Below are 21,564 nucleotides of genomic sequence, written 5' to 3'. Positions count from 1 at the left end.
CCCCCCCCCTTTTGTGTCAGAGTGCTTGACTTTGTTTGTATTTTGTCTTTATTTTAAAAAAAATATAAAAGTTTATTTTTAAATAAAGAAAGAAAGAAAGTATTGGGTTGTTGTTTATAAATTTAAAAAGCCACCCTTCTCTGAATTTTAAAGGGTACAACACTGCATACCTTAAAAAAAGTGTGCATCTAAATGCATAAATTGGTGAAAGCAACATACAAAATGCATTAGATTGGGGGATGTCGCTTGCAGAAATGTGTACATAAGGATAAACGTGCAGTGAAATGCTATTTTTTAAAAGAGGACATTAAAGAAAAAAATAATCACAAACTAATATGGAGAATGGAATTTAAGATCAAGAAATTGAGAAACCAAAGCTGACAGATCCATTCATTCATCCCTACAGCACATATAAAGTTCCACCTGAGTATTCCATCATAAACAGGGCTTTTTTTCAGCTGCAACTCAACAGAACTCAGTTCCGGCACCTCTCAGGTGGGCACCATTGCCGTGGTGAGTTCTGACACCTCTTTTTCTTTCTTTTAAAATAATATTTTATTAAAGTTTTCTTGGTTTACAAAGGTATGCGCAATGTCTCTTTTTTCAAGTTACATTTTCCGTAGGTCAGTTTCATTTATTGAAACATTAGGGTTACATTAGGAAGAAGAAAGGGGAGAAGAGGTGAAGGGGGCCCTGGTGAGTGGGGATGGGGTTGGGCAGCGATATTTCTATTTTGCTTAATGTATGTGTGGGTTTTTGTGTCAGCATCGTTTGTGCAGGTTCACTTTGCTATTCGCTTGTGTTCCTTTGGTGGTGAGAGAAATTGTGGTTGGCCTAGGGTGTGGTTGCTTGTTTGTGATTGGCTGTGTTGAACTTTGTTTTCGTGTGTGAGTGGGGTGGGTGGGTGTTTTTGAGTCAGGTTAGCCATATTGATTCATATGCTGTTGGTGGATTCTTGTTGTGGTCTTGCTGGGCTGTGTATGTGATGAAGGGGAGCCATACCAGGGTGAAGGTATCGTCTTCTATTTGTCCCTGTGTCAGTTTCAGTTTATTGGTTGGCATCTCTTTCTCTAAAAAAATTAGCACTGATCATAAGTGAGCATTTTCCACACAGTACCCAGCCACCTGCAATCTTACTAGGGTTCACATACAACAGCTAGTGGGGGTCCAGGCCTCTACAGCACAAGGCCAAATGCTCATTTTTACCACACGTTCAGAATATCTAGGAATTCAGAAGGTGTGCAGGAAATGACATCACCACATAGCTGCTCTTATGTGCCACACACACATGCTCCCAACCCCACTCCTTTCTCCAACCCTCTTCCTCCTTTTCTCCTCAGGAGAGAGACAACACAGTGAGCCGGTGAGGCAGGAAACACTGCAAGCTGGCGAGAGATGGTGAGGCACATTTCATTTCCTTGCTATGTGCTTTGAAAGAGGCTCTCTGCAGAAAGGAACCCCCCGAAGGAAATCTAGGTGTGGTCTAGGAGGACTGCCAGATCTGGAGTCAGATCTGGACTGCCAGATAAGGACCATGAGCTGAGGTTTCTCGGTGCCTGACACAGCCAAACATACTGGTTGACTAGCTCCACACACTCAGGTCTCGTGGTGCGACTGAAGATTGCCTGCCAACTGGTCATCATTAGCTGGCCACACCCAGGGAAGTTCTCTCAAAAGTGGGTTAAATCAGACTTTCCTTGAGCTTTCCATGAGTCACAGCATATTTTTTTAAAAGCTTTCACTACTGACACATCCATCCATCTGCTCAAGTATCCGTGGAGGCTCTCTGCCAGCTTAAACCGGAACAAGCATGTCCAGTCACCAATGTTTCTCAGAAAACCGGACGACTGTGGAAATTGTCCCAGGCTGGTCTGGGTACACAGCAGACATTGCATACTCTCCAACATTTCTCTGATGAAAGTGGGGGTGTCCTATTCCATTATTATTATTACAGTGGTACCTCGGGTTACATACGCTTCAGGTTACATACGCTTCAGGTTACAGACTCCGCTAACCCAGAAATAGTACCTCAGGTTAAGAACTTTGCTTCAGGATGAGAACAGAAATCGGGCTCCGGCGGCGCGGCAGCAGCAGGAAGCCCCATTAGCTAAAGTGGTGCTTCAGGTTAAGAACAGTTTCCGGTTAAGAATGGACCTCCGGAACGAATTAAGTACTTAACCCGAGGTAAGGTAAAGGTAAAGGTACCCCTGCCCGTACGGGCCAGTCTTGACAGACTCTAGGGTTGTGGGCTCATCTCACTCTATAGGCCGGGAGCCAGCGCTGTCCGCAGACACTTCCGGGTCACGTGGCCAGCGTGACAAGCTGTGACAAGCGAGCCAGCGCAGCACACGGAACACTGTTTACCTTCCCGCTGGTAAGCGGTCCCTATTTATCTACTTGCACCCAGGGGTGCTTTTGAACTGCTAGGTGGGCAGGCGCTGGGACCAAAAGACGGGAGCGCACCCTGCCGCGGGGATTCGAACCACCGACCATACGATCGGCAAGTCCTAGGCGCTGAGGTTTTACCCACAGCGCCACCCGCGTCCCTTTAACCCGAGGTACCACTGTATTATGATTACCCCAGCTACTCTGGGTTAGGGTTGCCATACGTCCAGAATTTCCTGGACATATCCAGAATAGTGCAGTCGGCAGCAGTGTCTGGGCTACAATCAGAAGAAATATATGGGAAAATCTGGACGTAAGGCAGTGCAGTTTTTGCCAATTTCCCATAAAAATAGCTCAAAAATGGCATTTATTTTTGTGATTTTGCTAAAAAAAAATCTCAAGAACTTTTCTGTCCCGATTTTCACTGTTTGAAATATGGCAATCCTACTCTGGGTGGCTTCCAACATATATAAAAACATAATAAAACATTAAACATTTTAAAAAAAATTCCCTATATAGGGCTGCCTTCAGATGTCTTCTAAAGGTTGTATAGTTACTTATCTCCCTGGCTCAGGGGTGGCTTGGTGGGTAAGGCATGCAGAGAAGATGCTATGGTGCAGGTTGACATAGGATGCTGGACTAAAAATGTAACATATCCGAAACATAGGGTTACACTAAGTCAGTTGAACACAAGTCCCACTGCTTCTGATGGGATCAAATTTAAGCAACGACTCCCTTGTCCCACTGATTTCAATGGGCTCCAAGTTCAACTCACTTGGGTCTGGACCCAACCCATTGTGAACATTTCAGCTAACTATCACAGATGCACACAAACTCTCTTGGTGCCATACAGCGCAGCATTACCTTGATGTTATAATTAAAGCAAGCTGAGAGTTGCAGAAACTCCACTTTCTTGTTTTAATGGAGCATATTCCAGACCCAATCATTGCTGACTCAACAGAAGGATGAAACTCTCTGTTCTGCTTTATGCTGTATGCTCAGCCATATTGCACCCACCTTTCTCTCGAATACAGATAGGTGTGCTTTTAGAAACAGCTTCTGCTTCTTGTGATTTATTGCACAGCCAGAAATACAATGCAGATTGTACTGACTATGTACCTCTCACTAATTAACGGGACCCAGCCTTTTCAGGACTATGCATGTTTCAAACGTCATAAGGATATATGAAACTAGCAAAAATACCCACCAATATGGTGGGAGCATGTAAGGTGGTGTTGTGGTGGTTGGTCTTACTTCTCCCTACCTTCTTTCTTTGCCCTTTCCTTCCAGGTTTGTTAACCGTGGGATTCTTTGACCATTTTCTTTTGTGTGATGCATGTTGGTTGCTTGATAAGCAAATAGGGAAGTTTTTAATATTTAATGCTGTATTGTTTTTAACACTCAATTGGAAGTCGCCCAGAGTGGCTGGGGAAACTCAGCCAGATGGGCGGGGTATAAATAAAAATTATTATTATTATTATTATTATTATTATTATTATTATTATTATTATGCTCCTGTGTGACATGGATGATGGAGAATGTGTGACCCTCTGCTCTGGGCAATAATTGTTGCTTGCACAGGTGAGAGAATTAATTAAACTGGTTCAGCCATCTAAAGAACTTAAAGAAGCTCTACTCCACTACCATTTTGTAAAAGGAAGGCTCAATTAAATGGAATCTAATTAATACCTCACATGCTGGACCATGTCCAGAGCTCTATGGTGACTTTTGTTGTGGATTTCCACGCCAGCAGAGTTCCCCAGTCAGTTCAATGGAAGGGACAGTGCCAAAGGATGCCTACAGAGAGATGTTACTTTCTTTGTGCATTGAGGAACTCAGAGCTGTATCCAATTCTTCTGGCAGTTCCCTCACTGAGAGAAGTGAGGTTACAGGGAATTAGGCAGATGGCCTTCTTGGTGGTGGCACCCGCCCTGTGGAACACCCTCCCATCGGATGTCAAGGAAAGAAACAGCTATCTGAATTTTAGAAGACATTTGAAAGCAGCCCTGTTTAGAGAAGTTTTTAATGTTTGATGTTTTATCGTGTTTTTAAAATTCTGTTGGGAGCCACACAGAGTGCCTGGGGAAACCCAGCCAGATGGGTGGGGTATGTATGTATGTATGTATGATGTATGTATGTATGTATGTATAATAAAGTTCCATTCAGAGTAGATTCATTGAAACTACTGGATATGAACAACTTAGATCCATTAATTTTAATAGGTCTTTTTTGAGCTGAACTCAGTTGGCTACCACCCTTGACATGCAGAAAGGGGCTGCTGGATCAGGTCGGTTTTCTTGTCTGCTATGGAGATTTAATAGTGATATTGAATCATTTTCTATTATGCTTCAGGTGTCTGTTGTGGTCTAAACCACTGAGCCTCTTCAGCTTGCCGATTGAAAGGTCGGCGGTTCGAGTCCCCGCAACGGAGTGAGCTCCCATTGCTCTGTCGCAGCTCCTGCCAACCTAGCAGTTTGAAAGCACACCAGTGCAAGTAGATAAATAGGTATTGCTGCAACAGGAAGGTAAACAGGATTTCCATGCGCTCTGATTTCTGTCACGGTGTCCCGTTGTGCCAGAAGCGGTTTAGTCATGCTGGCCACATGACCCAGAAAGCTGTCTGTGGACAAACACCGCCTCCCTCGGCCTGAAAGCGAGATGAACGCCGCAACCCCATAGTCGCCTTTGACTGGACTTAACCGTCCAGGGGTCCTTTACCTTTACCTTTTTACCTGAGAAGCTGCCACATGTGGCCAGAATGAAACAGAAACATTACATTGTATATAGTGGGGTTTTAAGGCCATTGTTTATGATACATTTTCAGCATGACACTTGCTACCTACAGTTGTCACCCAAATAAAACCATATGCTTTGATGTTAAGATGATACTGTTGCACAACTTAATTAACTAAAACATCTTGTACTGTGCCAACAGGCTGCCAGCTAGCATCCGGTAACGATGATTCATTATTTTATTAGCTGCTTACTCATATCTGAAAACTCAAAAACCAAACGACAATATGGCATTCCTCCCCTCTCTGCCCGGCACTGATGCAAATTTTAACTGCGTATTTTACAAGCACGCTTTTGGTGATGAGTTGTTGACAAGCTAACAAGAGCCTGACAGCCAACTACATGAGCCTGGGAAATGCTCTGCCCCAATATTGCCTATACCGTACGGATTTTAAAATGGCTTCGGTTCAGTTCACTTTGCAGTCCAAGTGAAGAGGTTGCAGGAGACCTGTGGGGAGGGGGGGGGGAGTAACCTAAGGTGTTAAAATGGGAGGTGATGTCACAAATCATATGCATAACATACAGCTTTGGGCAACTCAAGCCAATCAATACGACCCCAATAATAATAATAATAATAATAATAATAATAATAATAATAATAATAATAATAATAGAAATAATCAAGTCGTTGAAGTCTGGATCTAATAAACCTAGCTAATGAATGAATATCATCACCTGTTTCCACAAGAGAAAACCCCATCAGAGTGGGGAACTATGTGAATGTAAGCAACTGGATGCAGCACAGCCTGGATAGCTCAGTTGGCTAGAGCGTGGTGCTGACAACACCAAGCTTGCAGGTTCGATCCCTGTATGGGACAGCTGCATTGCAGGGGGTTGGACTAGATGATCCTCAGGGTCCCAACTCTACAATTATATGATTCTATGGATAAATCTGACTAATTGCCACTGTCTAAAGACCGTAATTCACAAAACTGTGAAACCCAGGTCTACTGAGCAGGCTCCCTTACACAGCGGAATGACTTTCAATGGCATCTCAAAATATGCAAATAGGCCAAGGAAAAGCCCTTGCTGCAAAAAAAAATCCTTGAGCAACGATGCCTGTTTTTCTGTGTGGTGCTCCTGTGGCAAGGAGGATCCTGTGTTTCTGTCTCTCTTCAACTGTGTCCTGCAGCCACAATGGACTGGTTCACAGCACCAGCTAAGGCAAAGCGTGGCATGGTGAGACTTGCAGATGCCTGGCTTCTCTATGGTCCTTTCTGCAGCTGTGAAGAACAGTTGCAGCTTAGCGTGTTGTTTGGCTAAGCCAGTGTTTCCCAACCGGTGTTCCGCGGCACACTAGTGTGCCGCGAGACGTTGCCTGGTGTGCCGTGGGAGGGAGGCGGGCGAGTTGGGCGGCGAGAGGCAGGGCGGCGGCAGCAAGGAGAGGCCGCCCAGCGTGGGGCTCTCGCCGTCTGCCTGCCTGGCTGCCTGCGTGGCGCTGACATCACGGGGCTGTAATGTGCCCCACATAGGCACACGCGGGGCGGCGAGCGAGCTCCCTCCCACATCCCATCGCCGGCTCTGCACCAGGCGGTAGAGCTTGGCGAAGTCGCCGCGCTGGAAGGCCAGCAGCGCGCGCGCCTTGGCCAGGCTCTCGCCCGCCTGCGCCTCCAGGCACGGCGCCTCGGCGACGGGCGGCAGCGAGCCCAGGAAGCGGCCCAGCCGGCCGGGGTCGCCCGCCTGCAGCAGCGCATGAGACCTGCTCCGCCGAGAAGTGCGGCGAGCGCGGAGGATCGGGTGCGGCGGAGGCCAGCCCCGCGCTTGGAGAGGACGCAGCAGCTGTCGCCAAACCCAATCCTCCTCCTCCGCCGCCGTCCTCTGGCTCTCGGCCGGGAGGAGCCTGCGGCGACGGGGCGGGCGCCGAAGTTGGCAGAAGTTGGCGCGCCTCCTCGGCAGCGCCTTCGTCCTCCTCCTCCTGCCTCTGCTCTCCTCTGGCGGCGGGGGCGCGCCGCCCTCCCCGGCCGGGGGGCTCGGCGGGGCCCGCGGGGAAGGAGGCCATGTTCGCGGCGCACGGGATCGCGGCCCCCCTCGCCCGCCTCCGGCCCGCTCCCCTCCCCCTGCGCGCTGCCCTAGCCGTGCGGGTCTCCTCCCCCTGCGCCGCCGTCCCCTTTCCACATCCTAGGAGCTGCGGTCTGCCTACTGCCCCCGGGCCGTGGCGCGGCTCCCGGCCCGGGCTGGCCTCCGCCTCCTGGGACGCGCGCCCACCCCCGCGGCCCCCCAAACTTCGGAGCAACTCTCCAGACGCTTCTCCCCCGCCTCGGTCTCCCTCCTTTCCACTTCTCTTCCCCCCTTCCTTCCCTCTTTCTTTCTCTTTCTCTCCCACCCGCCTTTCCTTCTATTAACTTTCCTTTCCCCTCCCTTCGTCCTTCCTACTTTTACTCCTGGGCTACTCCCCCCTTTGCGCAGCCACAAATCAATCTCTCTCTTTTTTCCCCTCTCTCTCTTCTTTGCTCAGACACAAAAAAGCGCCGCTTTTTGGAAATCCGGACTGCTGTCCCCGCTGAAACGATACTTTAAAAAAGGAAGAACCCACTGGCTCTTATTTCTGTTTAAAGCAGTAGATCCCGAACTCTTTTGGCCCACTGCCCCCTTGGTTCCACATCCCCCAGTGTCCCCTATGCTTACTCTATAGAAAGCATTACAGGGGTTAACGCGGCTCGCTAAGGAAGATATTAATAGAATTCTGCATTTGGGGGGAGACCCTAACAGTCATCTACCATTACCTTCTATGCTGTTACTATTTTTTTATTTTTTTTTACATAAGTAAAAAGTGACCTTTCCCCATCTGGCATGGTGGTGTGCCTCGAGATTTTTTTCATGAAACAAGTGTGCCTTTGCCCAAAAAAGGTTGGGAAACACTGGGCTAAGCTCTCTCCTCACTAACCAGAAGGTGGGGCTTAGCAAGAGGAAAGAGCTTAAGAAGAAGTCCAGGTTCAGATGACACACTAAGCCAGACTCTGGGGAAAGCAAAGTAACTGCAAACTCCTCTCTGGGAGTCATAGAATCACAGAATTGTAGAGATGGAATGGACCACAAGTGTCATCTAGTCCAACGCCTTGCAATGCAGGAAACGTTTGCCCAACCTGGGGCTTGAACCCATGAGCCTGAGATTAAGAGTCTTCTGCTCTACCGACTGAGCTATTCCCCTGTCTGTGTAATCTCACTAAGTGAAGGTCTGTCTGTAGGAATGATAGCATGGCAAAGCACTTCCTTTTCAAAAGAAGCTGTAGCACAGGCCCACATGACAGAGTTTGCAAAAAATACTCTCATGGGCCGATCGATGGCTGTGGGCATGAATGCATACTGTATTTGACTTTAATGGTTCTCACATGGCAGGAAACTGACATTGTGAATAATCACCTTATCCACTCTGGGCTTTCCTGTGATTCTGAGTCTGTTTTGAGTCAAGGGTCTCTGGGCATTGCTCAAGCAGAATCTCTCCCACGTGACCCCGCAACCCATACCTGTTCTGTCATTTCTTATGGCATACTGCATTTCGATGCCTTTCCCTGCAAAATCAGTGTCCATCTGAACTGAGCAACCTAGCTGGTGCATAAGCTACCTAAATAGCAAAATAAAGGAGCAGCTGGGGTCTGCAGAGCAGGTTTAGACTCAGTCCCAGTTGTGTTCTTCTTCTGAGTACATTCCTTTTGCATGAATGGAAGTCTGCAGCTCATCCCTTTTGGGGGGCGGGGGCGGTGAGGAGAGTAAAAATGTGTGTTTGAGGTCACCACTGTGAGAAGCACAAAGTATGCCATCCTTGACAGTGGGTGACCTGCACCCCGCTTGACACACCTTTGTCATAATACCGTATTTTGCGCTCTATAAGACGCACCAGACCACAAGACGCGCCTAGTTTTTGGAGAAGGAAAACAAGAAAAAAAATATTCTGAATCTCAGAAGCCAGAACAGCAAGAGGGATCGCTGCGCAGTGAAAGCAGCAATCCCTCTTGCTCTTCTGGCTTCTGGGGTAGCTGCGCAGCCTGCATTCGCTCCATAAGACGCACACACATTTCCCCTTACTTTTTAGGAGGGAAAAAGTGAGTCTTATAGAGCAAAAAACACAGTAATTAGCCTTTTGGATGCTTTGATTCAATGCTGGGAGCAATTCTGATTTTATTCACCTTGGTAGCATTTTGTTTTCTGTCAACGCAGGGGTACAAAGGCATTCATTTAGCCATTAGAAAAGGGAATGTTTTCTGCTGAACATTTAGAAATTTATTGTTTTTAATCACTGTTAAAGCCGAGAGATCTTGCTGCTGCTGTTGCCTCTACTCCTTCTTTCCAGCGCAGTTCAAGTTGTGTTCATCGCAACTTGAGAGCAGAGCCCGAGGGGGTCAAAGCCAGTGAGAAAATGCTTATGGATTGGTCCAATCCTGTGGAAGCCAATCAGAGTTCTCATGTGCTCCTGTGGCTTAATTGGTTCATCCTCTTTAACAGAGGATCCATTCAGGGCCTGGCATTGTAAGGCTGTTTTTCAGCTCCAGTTGAACAGCCTTGTTATTGACTGCATGCAAATTCATCCGAAACAAAAAGCCGCTCATACAGAAGATGTATTCCAGCTCTTTTGGAGCACATTCATTCTTTTAAAGTGTGCTGGATGGCTGTTCCTGTGAGACCCATAACAATTAATGGAGGAAACTGATCCAGCAGGCACAGATAATGTCTTTAAAATAATAGGTTTAATTGGTCCTTTTAGGGCTGTTACTGGGAAGCCCAGACGCATCTTAGCAGGTCTTTGCAGATCACATTAGATCAGATCTCCCCATTCCCACCTTGGTTTTATAACAACAACAACAAGAAGAGAGAGAGAGAGAGCAAGGGAATGATGTCTCAGCAGTCTGTTAACAGTCATTTAGTGAGGCTAAGGTCATCTGAGAAAGAAAGAAAGAAAGAAAGAAAGAAAGAAAGAAAGAAAGAAAGAAAGAAAGAAAGAAAGAAAGAGGAGCTAGAGAGAGTGCTATACCAAAAAAATTGTCCTCCAATTTCTTAAAAGTGTTCTTCCCTTCCAAAAGAAGCATCTCTCTTCTTTGCTCATCTGCTCCAACACCAGTCCACAGAAACAGAATAACAGAAAGCTAACTAGATATGGTACAGTGAGGCTCAAAGCAGGTTTGTTGTGAGGCCTCCGCAACTGGAATACCTTTGTTTTCTAAATTACATAATTAGAAGCAGCAATGCCCGCCTCCAAATTTCAATCACAGTCCTGCTGTGGGTCTAACTCCTTGCCCCCATGCTATAGACCTCCCAATCCAAATCCCACCCCCCAATAGCTACAGAAGGCTCCAGCCCAAATCTCTGCTGAAGCTATCGTGATTAGTAGTGGAGGGGAAAATGCCTCTCAATGACTAACTGCTTGGGGAGGGATAGGATTTGGTTCAGGGCTGCGACACAGAGGAATTAGGTTAGGATTATTTTTCTGGAACAGAAAAATGGTATTGGGAATTCCCATCACAGAATGATGATTCTGTCTCGTTTGTCACTGCATGCCTACAAGGGAAAATAGTCGGTCCCAGACAAATTTGGGACATGCCTCAAAACTCACTGGGAAAGTGCTTCCACTCACTTAAACAATGCATCTCTGAAACGCAGGGAAATAGAGATCTATTGTCAAGGCAGTCAGTTGCCTTTTGACTATAAGAAGCAGCCAAAAATTCCACTTTTCCAGCTCCTTAGATCCCAGCCACCATCTTTTTTCCCGTACCTAAAACTCCTTCGTCTGAATCATCATATTCTTCAACATGTATCCAAGCTCTGAGAAATAAGGTCAGAGAAATTAAGATAATACTGATGAGCTTTGGCACATTGAACCGAAGAAAGTCTTTATCTCTCCGCTGAAAAGCACAGTAGATGCCATTTTGTTCCAGAGTACAGTGAGTGCTTTCAAAGAAGACAAAGAAAAGCAGAGGAATGCAACATTGTTCTTAGAAACACAAAGGTTTCAAACTGCAATTTATTTATTTATTTATTTATTTATTTATTTATTTATTTATTTATTTAAAAAGCCAATCTCCCAAGCATAATGTCATGAATTGTTTTCTTGTTGTCGTTGAAGTCATTCGCATCTTATAAACGGCCGTAATCTCTCCCCACAGTAGGGTAAGTTATCGGTAGCACCCAGGAAAAAGGAAATCTCATTCCCAACTCCTTGTTTTATCATCTGTATTTTTTCTGACCTTGTCCAAGATACAGTGTACTGAAAACCGAATGCCTGCAGCATCAACACTTTCTCATGCATTGAATAAAATCATTTTCCCTACCAAGGAGACAAGGAGAAAAATGTGTCTTCTGTCCTTGTAACGTTTGTTGAGCTCATTGGGGTTTGGGCACAATTCAGCAAAAGCTCAGATCCAGTTCTTCTTTGCCTCTTTTTTGGGGAGCAAGCCTATGGAGTAAACATGCACATGTTTAGACTGAAACCTTCAAGTCCCCTGGAAAGGCATGCAACGGCACATCCTAAGTTTTCTTGGTTGTCCTTCTGTTTTACATGGTAGCCTGTGGTACAGAGTTGTAGCTGTTTAATTCACTTCAAAGCCTACGTCTAGACCCTGACTGACAATAGGTCAAAAAAAGACTCAGAACCTTAATAATTTGTAAGGCGAACCAGATACTTTATATCCCTGCCCAATCGCTGAGATTTTCAGGGAAGCCAGTGTTAGGGGTTCTCTGTGGATCAGACGTATTACATCTGTATCCACTAGGAGCCCTGTATTCAGTACTGCGGGTCCAACTCTGTAGCTGTTCCTCCTGATTCAGTACAGACAGATCCCCTTCTTTTTGAACTTCCAGTGTCTAGTGAATGAATACCTTTTTATTTCAGTAGGCATTTTAAGTGAGTTCAATCAGATTTTGAAGGAATGATTGCCGGGTTTGGAACACACTTCCCCCCGCAGACAAAGCCACAGCTGTCTGAACATCATGCCCTCTATCTAACCTTTGCTCTCTGAATGGTCTGCTGTGCCCTGTCTGTGACCTTTGTCTCCTTCATCATACATTGTTCAAGGGGACAATGACGCGGTGGAAACAGGTGCCCAAATAACTTTGTACCACCCCACGATCTCGGGATTGGAAGATGCGTAAAGGTCACAGTCCATAGTGTATCTGACTGGCTTTGCATATTGTGCTAATAAAAAGAGCTTCGGCAGAGCTAGCTGGCAGCTTGCTTGCTTGCGTGTGCACAGCTCACCTGCATTCAACCTCCCGTCGTCCTCCGTTATTCCTACAGATTTGATTAAAGCTTTTTCATAATACAAGAAAAGAAACTAATCAAAATAAAAAGAGAAAGGGAAAGAGAAAAGGCAGAATCCTATCTCAAATGTAGCTCCAAAGCCTTGTCTCCCACAGAAAGAGGTGAACCCTCTCAGCTCCATTTTGGAGATTTCCTTTCTTCTCCCAGCCTCTCAACCTCAGAGATATTCCCATTCCTTTTTTTTTTTATAATAATTTTTATTACATTTTTTACAAAAATAACAAAGAGATCAAAAAGTAAGAAAAAAAAAAAAAGAAAAAAAAAAAAAAAGACCAGAAAAAAAGGAAAAAGAAAAACACGACCATTTCAATAACTCATTTCAAATTTCCATTGGACTTCCCCCATCCCTCGCAGAATGCATTTCTTAACAATAAATTTATCAGCAAATTATATCCTTATTTCGTATGTTTCTTTCTATTTTCAATTACAGTTTAAATTTAAATCTCTTGATCAATATATACTCTGAGCAATATACCATAATATCGTTTTTACCCATTTAAACCTTGATTCTTTCATAAATCTTGTCAAATTTCATAAATAATTAAGTTTTGTTACTGGAGCTAGATTCCCAATCACACGACATCTTATGTTTCATATAACTTATAATACTTTTGCAAATAGTCTTTAAATTTTTTCCAGTCCTCCTCCATTGCTTCTTCTCCCAAGTCTCGAATCCTTGCAGTCATCTCGGCTAATTCCATGTAGTTCATCAGTTGCGTGTGCCAGTCCTCCAGTGTGGGCAAATCTTGGATCTTCCAATGCTTAGCGATAAGAATTCTTGCTGCTGTTGTAGCGTACATAAAAAAAGTTCTATCCTTTTTAGACACCTTCTGGCCGACAATGCCCAGAAGGAAGGCCTCTGGTTTCTTGGGAAAAGTGTACTTAAACACCTTTTTTAACTCATTATAGATCATTTCCCAGAAGGCCTTCAGTCTTGGGCAGGTCCACCAGAGGTGAAAGAATGTTCCCTCAGCTTCCTTGCATTTCCAACATTTGTTATCGGACAAATGGTAAATCTTAGCTAGCTTAACCGGGGTCATGTACCACCTGTATACCATTTTCAAAATGTTTTCTTTCAAAGCATTACATGCAGTAAACTTCATACCGGTGGTCCATAACCTTTCCCAGTCATCAGACATAATATTATAACCAATGTCCTGAGCCCATTTTATCATTGCTGGTTTAACTGTCTCATCTTGAGTGTTCCATTTAAGCAGCAAGTTATACATTCTCGATAATAACTTGGTCTTTGGTTCAAGCAACTCTGTCTCAAGTTTCGATTTTTCCACCTGGAAACCTGTTTTTTTGTCTAGCTTAAAAACCTCATTAATTTGGGCATAATGCAGCCAATTTTGCACCTTATCCTTTAGTTTTTCAAAGCTCTGCAATCTCCAGTTACCTTCAATATTTTCTATTATTTCCCAATATTTCGGCCAATAAGCCTCCATATTGGTTGTTTTCCGAGCTTTGGCCTCTATTGGTGAGATCCACCTCGGAGTTTTGCTTTCCAATAAGTCTTTGTATTTTTTCCAGACCATATATATTGCTTTTCTGACAATATGGTTTTTAAACATTCCATATGATTTACCCTTGTCATACCACAAGTACGCATGCCAACCTAACGAATTGTTGAAGCCTTCCAGATCTAGGACATCAGTGTTTTCTAATAGAATCCAATCTTTCATCCAGCAGAAGGCTGCCGCTTCATAGTATAGCCTTAAGTCCGGCAGGGCAAACCCCCCTCTCTCTTTTGCATCAGTTAATATCTTAAACTTTATTCGGGGCTTTTTGCCCTGCCAGACAAACCTAGAAATGTCCTTCTGCCACTTTCCAAAGCATTCCACTCTGTCCACAATCTGCAAGGCTTGAAACAAAAACAACATCTTTGGCAAAACGTTCATCTTTATAGCTGCAATTCGGCCTAACAAGGATAATTTCAGTCTTGACCAAATTTCTAAATCTTTTTTAACTTCTAACCAACATTTCTCATAATTATCTTTAAATAGATTCAAATTCTTGGAAGACAGATTGACCCCCAGGTATTTCACTTTCTTAACAATATTTAGTTCTGTCTCTTTCTGAAACCCTTCTGTTTCCATGGCCGTCAAGTTTTTCCCTAAGACTTTAGTTTTTTGCTTGTTCAACTTAAAACCCGCCACCCGACCAAATTTCTGGATCAGTTCTAAAACTCTTTTTGTACTGGGTTCTGGCTCCTGTAGTGTTAAAACCAGGTCATCTGCAAATGCTTTCAGTTTATATTGTTTCGCTCCGACCCGTATTCCTTGTACCTGCCGATCCTCCCTTAACATGTTCAGCAAAACCTCCAGGACTGAAATAAACAATAAGGGGGATAGGGGGCATCCCTGTCGTGTTCCTTTTTCAATATGAAGTTCTTCTGTCACCACATTGTTCACTATCAACTTAGCTTTTTGTTCTGAATAGATTGCTTCTATTCCATTCTCAAACCCCCTTCCCACTCCCATCCCTTCCAAATTTTTCTTCATAAATTTCCAGGAAATGTTATCAAAGGCCTTCTCCGCATCAATAAAGATCAATACTGCTTTGGTGTTAATATTTGTTTGTAAAAGTTCCAAGATATCAATAATGTTCCTGGTATTGTCAAACAAATGTCTGCCTGGGAGAAAGCCGGCCTGGTCTTTATGGATTATCTCATTTAATACTTTTTTTAATCTGTTGGCCAGAATATCCGCAAATATTTTATAATCCACATTTAGGAGTGAGATGGGACGGTAGTTCTTAAGTTGAGTCTTTTCAGTTTCCACTTTAGGTATCAATGTGATGAATGCTTCTTTCCACGTATCTGGTGCCTTCCCTCCCCCCATAATCTGGTTACAAACCTCCTCTAGTGGTTGTATCAAATAGTCTTTTAACGTCCTATAATACTTGGAGGTGAGTCCATCAGGTCCTGGAGATTTGCCCAGCTGCATATTCTGAATGGCATCCTCGATTTCTTGTTGTGTTATTTTACAATTCAAGGTTGATCTCTTCTCTTGAGATATTTCTGGAAGACCATTTTCTTTCAAAAATTGTTCTATCTCGGTTACATCCTCGGGTCCTTGTGTATACAGCTTTTTAAAATATTTCTGGAAACACTTTCTAATTTCTCCCGGTTTCTGAATGTTCTTTCCTTCAACTTCTAGATTGGTAACATAGTTTAATTTTTGTCTCTTTTTCAACTGCCAAGCTAGCAGTTTCCCACATTTATTCGCCGATTCAAATGATCTTTGTTTCATTTGTTTAATTCTCCATTCCACTTCTTGGTTAATCAGTTGCGCATATTGTAACTGGTGGAATTTAATTTCTCTTAAAGTCTCTTTGGATTTTGGGTTTAATCTTAATTTTTTCTCGCCGTCTCTTATCTTCTCCAATATCTTGTCTTTTTTACCATTCCAGAGTTTTTTCTTAATCGTATTCTGTTGTATCAGAAACCCTCTCATAACAGCTTTGCTCGCGTCCCAGACTGTTCTTTTTTCCACCGAGGTGTTCAAGTTGATTTCAAAATAGTCCTTTAAAGCTTTTTGGGCCTTCTTTACAATCTCTTGATCTCTTAGCAGGTTGTCATTCATTTTCCATCTGAAGGAGTCGGCAGTAGTAAATCTCATTTCCATTTTCAGAGCGTTATGGTCGGAGCAAGTCTTTGGGCAGATTTCTATTTTTGTGGTCTTAGGTGCCAGCCCTCTAGTTGTCCAAATTTGGTCGATCCTTGTCCATGACAGGTGGGCCTCAGAAAAGAAAGTTCCTTCTTTACCTAGGGGGTTTCTCGTCCTCCATGAGTCAATTAAATCCATATTGTCAGTTAATTCAAAGAAAGTTTTTGGTAGTCTTCCATCTTTAGTCAAATTCTGGTTCTGTGACTTATCCATAAAAGTAGAGACAACCCCATTCATGTCTCCCATCATAATGATGTTAGAATAGTCCAGAAAGTCCAATAATGTCTCATGCAGCTTCTTATAAAATTCTGATTTCCCCTCGTTTGGTGCATAAATTCCTAATATCAAAATTTTCTCTCCTTGGGTCGAAATCTCAATAGCCAGGATTCTTCCTTGTTCATCTTTAAACAAAAATTTCGGTGAAAGAGTCTCTTTGGCGTAAATCACCACGCCTCTCTTCTTGACTCTGTCTGATGAGATGAATTCTTGGCCTAATCTTTTATTTATTAACACCTTCCTGTGTACCCTTGTCACATGGGTTTCTTGCAAACAAATTATATCCAAATTCTCTTTCTTTAGGATGTGGAAGATCCGTTTGCGTTTTTCTGGGGAATTCGCGCCATTAATGTTCCAACTATACAGCTGCAGAGACATCTTGTATCAATCTGTTGTTACTCTTGTGGGGTGTCCTCTTTTTTGTCCGAGTCCGAAGGTGGTAACTCTTTCCCTAACTCTGGTGGTGGCCAAATAGCTGCTCCTTTCTGTAGGTCTTCTCCGTGATCGTGTAGGAACTTCTGGCAATCCTCTTTCGTTTTGATTTTTATCTTCTTTCCTTTGTATTTAAATAAGACACCTTGTGGGAACTCCCACCTGTAAAGTATTCCGTTACCTCTCAAAAGTCCAGTTAGGTCAGTGTAGTTGGCTCTTAGATCCAGTAATTGTTTAGGGATATCTTTGTAAATTTGTGCTCTTCTATCCTGGATCACAAGTGCTTTATTGAAGTGTAAATCAAGTAGCTTGTCTCTCTCCTGTTTAGTCCTTAAAATAATCAAGCAGTCTCTAGGCCTGTCCTTCCCAACGACTCTTCCCAATCTAAATGCAAGAGATATTCCCATTCCTGTCTCTCCTTCAGGGTCTTTCACCACCCATGCATCACCTTCAAGTGTGTGTAACCCTTGGACCCCAATAATTGCCCAGAGCAGAGCACACCAAGGAAAACAAGGGGGGGGGGATAGAAGAAGAAGATGAAGAAAAAGAAAGAAATGAGAGATAAAAAGGACTTCCGATTTTCTACCCATCAGTTACATAAAAGGAATGATTGAAAACATTCACTCTAGGATGACGTCCAACTGTTCTACTTTCTGTTGAGATTTTTAAAAGGGTTACTTATAACTGATTTCATGATAAATACTGTATCTCTGTTGTATACTGCTTGGAAACGATGATATTAGTTTATTGCATCAAAGTATAAAGGTAAAGGTAAAGGTACCCCTGCCCGAACGGGCCAGTCTTGACAGACTCTGGGGTTTGTGCGCCCATCTCACATCTATTGGCCGGGGGCCAGCGCTGTCCGGAGACACTTCCGGGTCACGTGGCCAGCGTGACAAAGCTGCATCTGGCGAGCCAGCGCAGCACACGGAACGCCGTTTACCTTCCCGCTGGTAAGCGGTACCTATTTATCTACTTGCACCCGGGGGTGCTTTCGAACTGCTAGGTTGGCAGGCGCTGGGACCGAACGACGGGAGCGCACCCCGCCGCGGGGATTCGAACTGCCGACCTTTCGATCGGCAAGCCCTAGGCGCTGAGGCTTTAACCCACAGCGCCACCCGCGTCCCGTCGCATCAAAGTATACAATAGTATAATAAAATGAGATAGATAAAGTGCACCACAGTCTGCCTTTAGAATAAAAGTGCAAAAGACATCCGTCATGCAGAGCGAATGATACCCAAATATAGGGGGTAATGTACGAGGCCTTGAAGCAAAAGCAAAAATAAGCACCAGAACAGCCCAAAGAACTTATCTTTACACAAACTGTCATAAACTTACTGTTGTTATAAACATGCCAGTTTATCATGTCTACTTCCAGTTACATGCAAATGGTACACACACATTCAGCAGCAAATCTTAACTCAGTAGCAATTAAGATATTTGTTGAGGTCACTCACATATTAGCAACTTGATATACACCAGTAAGTCTATGTGATATCAATGATCAAAGAATCACTTAAATGTTAGGAATAGCAAATCCCTGAGTCAACAGGATGAAACACACACACACACACACACACACACACACACACACACACCTGTTGCATGTGCATTTTAGGAGTGTTGGGTTCATTTCTTCTTGCCCCTGCCCCAAACAGGTGATCTGAGCTACACAAGGCAAACCACATGCAGTCCCATATCTGGCTTCAGCCTTTTGCAGTAATGAGAAATATGGATTTCACACCAATTCGAATGCATGGATCAGAGCTAATCTCTCAAAAGTTGCTGTCTCTGTCTTTGAAGCATTTACTTTTTTTTAATTTGACAAGTTACAACAGGACATTATCAGGCATTGCACTAGGGGCCGTATAGTTTGAACGGTTCATGCCTCACTTACTTTAAAAGAATCCTCTTAGGGATTAACTTCTCCTCAACCCATAATACTGGAGGCTGGTGGTTTTTGAAACATTCATAGAATCATAGAATCATAGAATCATAGAATCATAGAGTTGGAAGAGACCACAAGGGCCATCGAGTCCAACCCCCTGCCAAGCAGGAAACACCATCAGAGCACTCCTGACATATGGTTGTCAAGCCTCTGCTTAAAGACCTCCAAAGTAGGAGACTCCACCACACTCCTTGGCAGCAAATTCCACTGTCGAACAGCTCTTACTGTCAGGAAGTTCTTCCTAATGTTTAGGTGGAATCTTCTTTCTTGTAGTTTGGATCCATTGCTCCGTGTCCGCTTCTCTGGAGCAGTAGAAAACAATTGAACTCCTAATTGAACTCTCCTTCTTCTTCCTAATTCCACCATTGTAATAATCTTTCACCTATCTTTCTAAGACACTAAATAATAGAGAATAGGAATAGATGGCTATTCCCATGTAGGTTCTGTCAGTTTCTCATTTTTCCAATCTCAAATTCAGTTCTCCACAGTTCTGCAGCAATTTGCTAATTGTTTTATTTTAAAAAATCCTCACAAAATTGCTCAGCATTTCAGTACAATTTTCTCCTAATATATACGTGATTTTGACTAATGTACACATGCCCATTCACCATACATATAGTTTCGCACACAGCCCTCTCCCTCTCACACAGCCAGACTGGGAATGTTTCCTCTCCAACACCCTAGAGAGATGCTGCCAGTCAGTAATGGTCCATAGGGTCACGAAGAGTCAGACATGACTAAATGACTAAACAACAACAAGCAGTAGCCAACGTGGTGGCATCTATACATTGTACATGGCTGATTAAGTAATTTTCCTAAGTTTAGTTTTGCATAAGTATTAAGGTAAAAAAAAAAAGGTAAAGGACCCCTGGACAGTTAAGTCCAGTCAAAGGCGACTATGAGGTTACGGCGCTCATCTTGCTTTGCAGGCCAAGGGAACCAGTGTTTGTCCATAGACAGCTTTTCTGAGTCATGTGGCCAGCATGACTAAATCACTTCTGGTGCAACAGAACACTGTGACAGAAATCAGGGCGCATGGAAACGCCATTTACCCTCCCACCGCAGCAGTACCTATTTATCTAATTGCACAGTTATGCTTTCGAACTGCTAAGTTGGCAGGAGCCAGGACAGAGCGACGGGAGCTCACCCCATCGCAGGGATTCAAACCACCAAACTTCTGATCGGCAAGCCCAAGAGGCTCTGTGGTTTAGACCACATATTTTGCCCCTATATTGGGTGCAGTTGTGTGCCAAAACATGTGCCAAAACAACCATTTCCCCACTTAACGACCAATGGATATGAATTCAAATAGGGAAACTTAAATTACGTGCACAATGTTAAGCCAATACTTGCCCTAACATGTTTCACTGTAATAGAGGGCCCACCCCATTAATCTTTTCCATTCATAGCTAAGCTCTGTGTACACTTAGAAAACAAGACACTTTCTAAGCACGGTTGAAATAAGGAACAGTTGCGCTGTTTTTGGCTGACACCTCAAGGGCGTGAAATTCTGAAGGCTTGTGTTCATAGTTTTAAAGTCTGTGGTGTAGGGGTTGTCCCCTTCCCCCACTCCAAAAAACCCCAAGAAACTCTTGGTTGGCTGCTTTTCACACAGAAGATGTACAGTGGCACCTCGGGTTACAGATGCTTCAGGTTACAGACGCTTCAGGTTACAGACTCTGCTAATCCAGAAATAGTACCTCGGGTTAAGAACTTTGCTTCAGGATGAGAACAGAAATTGTGCAGCGGCAGTGGGAGGCCCCATTAGCTAGAGTGGTGCTTCAGGTTAAGAACAGTTTCAGGTTAAGAATGGACCTCCAGAACAAATAAAGTTCTTAACACAAGGTACCACTGTATAAACATTTCTGCACTTGGTTTCACAGCTCCCTAAAGTATTGAAGCTGAGGCTCCAATACTTTGGCCACCTCATGAGAAGAGAAGACTCCTTGGAAAAGACCCTGATGCTGGGAAAGATGGAGGGCACAAGGAGAAGGGGACGACAGAGGACTAGATGGCTGGACAGTGTTCCCGAAGCTACCAGCATGAGTTTGACCAAACTGCGGGAGGCAGTGGAAGACAGGAGTGCCTGGCGTGCTCTGGTCCATGGGGTCACGAAGAGTCGGACACGACTAAACAACAACAAAGTATTGGACAATCAGAAAGGAGAAGCAAAACACTACAAGGCCTTAGTCCATTCTAGTTCCAGTTGTGATACAATGCAAGGCTCTCGTGTGGCAATCTTAAATACATTTCAGCCAAGGGCTTAGTTTCTAAAATGAGGTGCTTGGGAGTTCCTGCCTTCATGGAAGTCCTTGATGGTGGGTCATCACCACCTCGTTTGGGTGTTCCACCCTTTGATCCCACATGTGTGAAGGGAAGAGGAGGGTTGTGCTTGCTGACCCTGCCAAACTGTGGGGGCCCCAGTGCAGTGTGGGAGGGGTGAGGCGTAAAAGCGGGAAGCAAGACGAGTCTCCTGCGCATTTTGGAATCCTTTGAGTTTAGGATTCTAAATTGCATGGCTGTTTAGAAGTGCAGCCTTGCTCTCTCCTCCATGCATTTGGAACAGTGTGAGGATCAAATGCTTGCACAGGGCTTTGAGCTTGCTGCTTTTCTTTATTTATCAGGTTTTATAGATCATTTAATCACCAAGCCTCAACAAATTATAATTTGCTGATAAAACCAGATGTTTTCAACAAGTTAAAAGTTTTGCAAAGCTCAGAAAAGGCAGCACCTGCTCAGTAAAAGCTCCCTTTACACATTGTCCAATGACCAAACATTCATTTGATACTACATTTATATAGAATGGAGGC

At 44.0% G+C, this 21,564-nt stretch overlaps 1 long non-coding RNA gene across 1 annotated transcript in view; it reads left to right on the top strand.

Moving 5' to 3' along the window:
- LOC309529979 overlaps positions 1 to 20,890 on the top strand; it is a 34,793-nt gene extending 13,903 nt beyond the window's left edge. The window contains exon 3 of the long non-coding RNA XR_014218577.1: positions 20,638 to 20,890. This is a non-coding gene — a long non-coding RNA (uncharacterized lncRNA). The remainder of the gene's footprint in view (positions 1 to 20,637) is intronic.
- The last annotated feature ends 674 nt before the right edge of the window (positions 20,891 to 21,564 follow it).

This window comes from Podarcis vaucheri (assembly GCF_965113315.1).
Source record: "Podarcis vaucheri genome assembly, chromosome: 3".
NCBI lineage: Eukaryota > Metazoa > Chordata > Lepidosauria > Squamata > Lacertidae > Podarcis > Podarcis vaucheri.
Note: the sequence above shows the minus strand (reverse complement) of the source record. Positions and strands in the feature narration are given on the sequence as shown.